This window comes from Trichomycterus rosablanca, chromosome 1, assembly GCF_030014385.1.
Source record: "Trichomycterus rosablanca isolate fTriRos1 chromosome 1, fTriRos1.hap1, whole genome shotgun sequence".
Taxonomy (NCBI): domain Eukaryota; kingdom Metazoa; phylum Chordata; class Actinopteri; order Siluriformes; family Trichomycteridae; genus Trichomycterus; species Trichomycterus rosablanca.
Genome location: NC_085988.1, coordinates 7,038,189 through 7,045,848, shown reverse-complemented (window position 1 = coordinate 7,045,848; position 7,660 = coordinate 7,038,189).

Sequence of the window (7,660 nt, the reverse complement as noted above, 5' to 3'; positions counted from 1 at the left end):
GACATTGTGTCGGATCGGGGCCCGCAGTTTATCAGTCAGACCTGGCGGTCTTTTTGCCAACTCCTAGGGGCAACGGCAAGCTTATCCTCGGGGTACCACCCCGAGTCCAACGGGCAGTCGGAACGGGTTATCCAGGATCTGGGCAAGATGCTTCGGTGCCTCACTGCAGGGAATCCAGCCACTTGGGCGGATAAACTGTTGTGGGCTGAATTCGCCCACAATACCCTGCACCACGCCGCATTAGGAATGTCACCATTTGAGGCACAGTTTGGGTACCCTCCTCCACTGTTTCCCGAGCAGGAACAAGAGGTGGCGGTCCCAACTGTGCGTCAACACATCCGTCGTTGCCGTGCCGCTTGGCGAAAAGCAAGGCAGGCTCTTCTAGCCGCGCAACGCTCCATGAAGCGTACTGCTGATCGCAAGCGGCAGCCGGCCCTCATGTTCCGGCCGGGCCAACGAGTTCTCCTGTCGACGAGGGATCTCCCCGTCAAAGGTGCCCCTCACAAGCTGGCACCCAGGTACATTGGCCCGTTTAAGGTGGTCAGACGGATAAATCCGGTGACATACAGGTTGGAGTTGCCCCCCAGGATGAGGGCACACCCAACCTTTCATGTCTCCCAACTTCGCCCATTTGCGTGCGAGGGAGCTAGACCCCTCCCCCAACCTCCCGCCCCTTGTATCATCCAGGGTGCCCCTGCATTCACGGTCCGCCGCCTCCTGGATAGCAGGAGGGTGCAGGGTAGCACCCAATACTTGGTGGATTGGGAAGGTTACGGCCCCGAGGAGCGTTCGTGGGTACCGGCTCGCCAGATCCTGGACCCCGAACTGATCCGTGAGTTCAGGAGAAACCGAACCGCGGGTCTTGGGACCTCGGGAGCTGTCCCTAGAGGGGGGGTACTGTTAGGGTGCCTGCGACGTTTGGTGATAGTACCATCAGGTCACAGCGTCGCAGGCGTTACAGAACAACAAAGAGCTCGGCCTTAAATACTAGGCCAGCTCATTAGGTGCTAACGCGCGGCACCTGTGATTCCCCTATTTAAGGGGGTGTCATCTGGTTGCCGGCGTCGCACCTTTCTCTTTATTTCGGTACAGTACTGCTCAAGTCGCTTCGTTTTTCAGGGACAGTTTTGGGTAGCCCCAGGCGCTTTGTAGAGCGGCGGGTGTGTACGTCGAAAGGCGGAGGTATTATAGGATTTTGGTTACCTGGTAGGGAAAGGTGGTGCGACTTCGTACAGCCCTCGCGCTGTCTTTGTTTTGCAGCGCAGCGTTCCTTGCTGGGAATTGCGGTTAGCATTTGGCTATCATTAGCCTCAACCGCATCCTCATCCTCTTTGGCCGTTCTGCCTAGCGGATTCCCCAGATCCGGTTTGGTTGTGTGGGTTGGGCTTCTGCTGCCTCCCGCCGTATTCCCGGTTCGAATCCGCACCTCAGCAGAATCCTTTATTCTTTAACTCTCACACCGGCTCTTCCCAGCGGACTTACCACCGCTGGTGACACGCCGGCCGATTGTTATTGCCTGCTTTTTGTGTTTTATTTTCCCTTAGCGATCTCACTGTTTTTCCCGAGCGCTTGCGTCGGCTACGCCTCCTCTAAAGCGCAAGCGTTATTTCCGTAAACCGCGCTCTAATAGCGCAGCGAGCAGCGCGAACGCCTCGTGACTAGGTGATCCGGGTTCGCGCCTCGCCTCCTGTGTTTTGTTATTTTTGTGTTCTCCCCTCTCATTCAGTTTGCCAGCGGTCCAGCGGCGTCACTCGGCACTTTGCCTGAGTTGTTTTTTGTTTTCGTTATTTCTCTTTGTTCTTATTTATTTGTCATTTAATAAAATCCTGTTTTTTACTCTGCATCCTTGGGTCCGTCTGCATTCCTCATAACAATAGGACTGTGCAATTTTACTAACAATGGGACTGTCAATTTTTGGACAATGTTTACAAACTGCAAAATTCGGACAATGTTTACAAAGGGTAATGTGCAATTTAAATTACAAAGGGTAACCTGCAATTTTACAATGTTTACAAAGGGTAATGTGCAATTTTCCACCAGCTTGTTACTGTTTGTTTGTTTATTAGGATTTTAACGTCATGTTTTACACTTTGGTTACATTCATGACAGAACAGGTAGTTATTTATTACACATAGTTCATCAGTTCACAAGGTTACATCAAACACAGTCATGGACAAATTCAGTGTCTCCAATTAACCTGACTGCATGTTTTTGGACTGTGGGAGGAAACCGGAGCACCCGGAGGAAACCCACACAGACATGGGGAGAACATGCAAACTCCACACAGAAAGGACCCAGACCACCCCACCTGGGGATCGAACCCAGGACCGTCTTGCTGTGAGGCAACAGTGCTACCCACTTAGCCACCGTGCCGCCGCTTGTTACTGAACAGAAAGTCTTTTTTGTGTGTTATTGTCATTGTTGTTATTGTAAATTCTGTACATTTTGTGAATGCAAATTTGGTATTTTGTAAATTCTAGTTTTTCTTTACATTTATTGTTTATAACACTAGAGAGTATTGCACCTTAATTTGATTATACCGGGTATAATGACAATAAAGATATTCTGATTCTGATATTTTTAATCTCCATTATTAAATTATTATAAAATAGCAGCACTTTATTAATCCCTGAAGGAAAACCACATTGCTTTAACTCCTTACAAATAACACATGTAGTTGTACCACATAACACATAAGTAAAGTTTACATGTTCAGCTGTAGTTGCAAAAATACATGATTGTATAATGATTACAGAAACTACAGATAAAAATAGAATAATTAAATGGGTGTGGAACAGTGACGTGTTTATACAGAAGTTGAAACTGATGCTACTAAAGTTACCAGAATCTGTTCTGATACTGACAACCTTTATTATTATTATTATAAATTGTTTGCTGTAAGAAATAAATCTCCTGTAGTGATCAGTAAAATGATTTTCCAAAAGATATTCTGTACATTTAAATTAAAAATATTTATTCACCATAATGTGTGTTTAACTGATAATGAGAGTCTGTACAGTAATTAAACATAGAAACTGATGCTACTAAAGACAGAAAGTTACCAGAACTCTGTCCTGATACTGAAAACCTTTTAAAGTTTCTTATTTTTATACTAAATATCATTTGTTTTAAGAAATAAATCTCACCTGTAGTGATCAGTCTAATTTCTTACTGGTAGAAAAAGGTTTTTATGATTTAAATGTTCCGTGTGAGAGCAACGACACTCCAAATACGTTCAGTGTCAAGAACAAACATGTTGAGGCGTGTTTCAGGTAGAACCGGTTACACACGGAACCGTCTGTAGAAACACACAGTACAGAAGGAAACAAACACGAACATCCACACCTACAGTATCAGTTCAAACTAAAACATTAGTAATTCTACATAAATATCTTCTGAGTTCTTATTAAATAAACGGAGGAGGGGCTTTATATCACTCACATTAATGTATAATTTGCCAAATAGAAAAATACTAAATAAGAAAAGAAAAATTATTTAATATACAACAAAAACAGTGTGGGACAGTGTGGAAAATGTAAATAATATTCACATTTCACATTTTCAGCATTTGGCAGACGCTTTTATCCAAAGCGACTTACACAATGAGCAATTGAGGGTTAAGGGCCTTGCTCAGGGACCCAACAGTGGCAACTTGGTGGTGGCGGGGCTTGAACCGGCAACCTTCTGTTTACTAGTCCAGGACCTTAACCACTGAGCTATCACTGGCCGCACTGGCCGCATAATAAAACACAGAGTTTTTTACATTTACTTTGACTTCATTTAATGTATTAATAAACATCCATTACTGCAGTTCAGGCCTGCAACACATTCCAAAAAAGTTGGGACAGTAAAGCATTTACCACTTTGTAACATTGCCGTTGCTTTTCACCACTTAAAAGAGGTTTTGGCACCGAGTAGACCAAGTGATTTAGTGCTTTAGCTTTTATTTTGTCTCGTTCTTCCTGCAAACACGTCTTAATATGTACAACAGTCCACACGTTCTCTATTGGGGACAGGTCAGGACTGCAGGCAGGACAGTCCAGTACCCGTACGTCTTCTTTCACAGCCACACCTTTGTAATGTGTGCAGCAGGTGGATTTGCATCTTCTTGTTGAAAAATGCTGGACGTTCCTGGAAAAGACGACGTCTTGAAGGCAGCACATGTTGCTCTAAGATCTCAATGTACTTTTCTGTATTAATGCTGCATCACAAAGTGTAAATGACCTTTACCAAGAGCACTGACACACCCCCATACCATGATACACCCTGATACTGACACACACCCATACCATGACAGACCCTGGTACTGACACGCCCTTATACCATGACAGACCCTGGTACTGACACGCCCCCATACCATGACAGACCCTGGTACTGACACACCCTCATACCATGACAGACCCTGGTACTGACACACCCCCATACCATGACAGAACCTGGTACTGACACGCCCCATACCATGACAGACCCTGGTACTGACACACCCCATACCATGACAGACCCTGGTACTGACACACCCCATACCATGACACACCCTGGTACTGACACACCCTCATACCATGACACACCCTGGTACTGACACGCCCCATACCATGACAGACCCTGGTACTGACACGCCCCATACCATGACAGACCCTGGTACTGACACACCCCCATACCATGACACACCCTGGTACTGACACCCCCCTAGTTTTATTATCGCCCGCACTTTATCACCCGCATTAGCCACTTGCTATCGGAGAATGTCGGCTCATACAGACACCGTGCTTGTCACTGCGTGCAATGGTGGAGGTGTGGAAATCAGACACACGACAAGGTTTAGTGCAGTATAACTGTTTAGTTAGAATAGAGCGTTACAACAGTTAGACCAATCCTCTGTGTTCAATGCTGGGGCAAACGGCAAGTCTCATAAACTGTAACTGAGCTGTAGAAAGTCCGAACACACACATATCAACTAGGTGCTGAACTTCCGCCAAAAAGTAGTTCCACAACGAATATAAAGTTTAACACTACAAAGCAGACATTCCAAGTTGCAAAAACTCATTTCAGGGAGGTAAGAACAACAACAAGAAAAAGGTAAGAACCTCCGAAGGGAAAAAAGAAATAAAAAAAACCTCTTGCACACACCAGAGGATATACGGGTGATAACAGAACTCTTAGAAGCTGCTAACTGGGCTATTATGCTAACTGTTCGCGTTACAAACACATTAAAGTTCCCTACATAGTGCACTAGAATGTGTATCAAATCACGGATTTATGTTCGCTACTCAGTGCGCTAGATAGTGAATTAGACAATTGGTTATGTTCCCTATACAGTGCGATAGATTGTATATCAGATCACGGATTTAAAACGTGATCGGGAGCTGTGTCGCCTGCGTGCACGTTTGTGTGTGAAGTATTATTGGAAAGAAATACAGGAGATAAACTGTTCAGTAGAGCTTTGTTTTATTGCATTCTTAAACTGAACCCACGCATGCGTATACGGCATCAAGCATAACTCCGTATTCTGTGTTAACCCTTTAACGTCTTAAAGGCATATTACAACAGTGTGCATGTAGCTTGTCGTTACTGGCAACGCGTCAGCGGAGTAATACCGTTGTGGTGTGAAAAGCCCGTGCTGTTGTCACGAATATCAGCACGGTTAGAAGGCTTCTCAACCAATCAGATTGTACAGTCAGAACTACCTGTTGTATAAACTACAATAAAAGTCCTTTGTGGCTCCTGAACTGTTACCACTACAATGTTCTAACCTGACTAAGAACAACCTATTCTAATAACAGTCTTTAGCCTGGACTGCCCTGGTAGCGCCACTGGACTCATGGCAGGAGGCATGCTAGGACTGAAGATCTGAGACGCGCTTCCAGGTGACATAGGCGGGTCTCCATGATGGACATCTCCATGATGTACACCTCTGCGGCTCTCCTCCCTTAGTGGGTGACTGAGTCTTTTGATCCATCCCTGCACCATGTCAGATGTATAGAGCTGTCGAAATTGGTCGTAAGGGAAGCATTTCGATGAGAATTCCCAGACAAGTGCCTTTGGTGAAGTGTGTGCTAGCAGCAGAACAGGCACTTTTGGCTCCATTTCAAGGCCAACCAGCTCGCCCTCAATGAAAACCTTTGGCCCTTCAAGTCAAGTCAAGTCAAGTCAACTTTATTTATATAGCGCTTTTTACAATAGACATTGTCTCAAAGCAACTTTACAAAATCCATGACCAACAGATACAAAAACCCCTGTTGAGCAAGCCGAGGGCGACTGTGGCAAGGAAAAACTCCCTGAAAATTACAGGAAGAAACCTTGAGAGGAACCAGACTCAGCAGGGCCCGTCCTTCTTGGGTGGTCTGGAGGAAACTTTAAATAAATACATGATTTACACAGAGCATACAAACACAGAATTAAATGAACTAAAAGTTATAACTGGTAATAAATAGATAAATAAATAAATAAATAATAGTTGTTATTTGCTCTAGTGTTCAATAAAGTCTGTAGTGATTTCTTGTCATTCTTGGTGGAAATTACTCCAGACCCGTCACATCCAGCAGAAGCAGTGTCGTTGCCACGGCAGTCTCGACTTTAATCCTTAACCTTGGCAGGTAAACAGGTTCCCATCAGAATGCCCTTGGACAGGTCTAGCCCAGGTCTCCGTCTCGATTTTAATCCTTAACCTCGGTGGGTGACTTAAACATTAAGATGTGTCCGAATCCCGAACAGAGGCAGGAAGATTATTCCAAAGTTGTGAGCTTTGTAAGAAAATGCTCTTCCACCAGCCGTGATCTTTTTAATTTCAGGAACTATAAGTAACCCTGCATCTTGTGAACGAAGTGGACGCGCTGGGTTGTAGTGATTAATAAGTTCACTCAGATACTGTGGAGCCAGACCATGTAGCGCTTTATAGGTTAGTAAAAGTATTTTGTAATCAATGCGGAATTTAACTGGCAGCCAGTGAAGAGATGATAGAACAGGACTAATATGATCAAATTTTTTAGTTCTAGTTAGCACTCGAGCTGCTGCATTTTGAACTAACTGGAGTTTGTTTATGGATCTACCAGAGCATCCAGTTAGAAGAGCATTACAATCATCTAACCGAGAAGTTATAAACGCATGGATCAGTTTTTCGGCGTCATTAGCAGATAGTATATTTCTTAATTTAGAAATATTACGCAAATGATATAAAGCAACTCTAGTAATATTATTACCGTGTGCATCAAATGAGAGATCTGAATCTATTGTGACACCTAAGTTTTTTACATCTGGGCTGGGAGTAACAGAGAACGTGTTTAAGTTTAGCACCAGGTTAGACAACTTGTCTCTTGCAGCTTTAGAGCCAACAAGTAAAACCTCAGTTTTATCTGAATTAAGTAAAAGAAAATTACACGACATCCAGTTTTTTATGTCGTTTACACAATCTTCAATCTTACTGATTGTGTCAGTATCATTTGGTTTGGCTGATATATACAGCTGTGTGTCATCTGCATAGCAGTGAAATTTTATGCCATGTTTATGAATAATTTCTCCTAGTGGAAGCATATAGAGTGTAAATAATAGGGGTCCCAGTACCGACCCCTGTGGAACACCACACTTTACTTTTGTAGTTTCTGAGCATTTATTATTTACATAAACAAATTGCGAGCGGTCAGTCAAATATGATTGAAACCAAGAG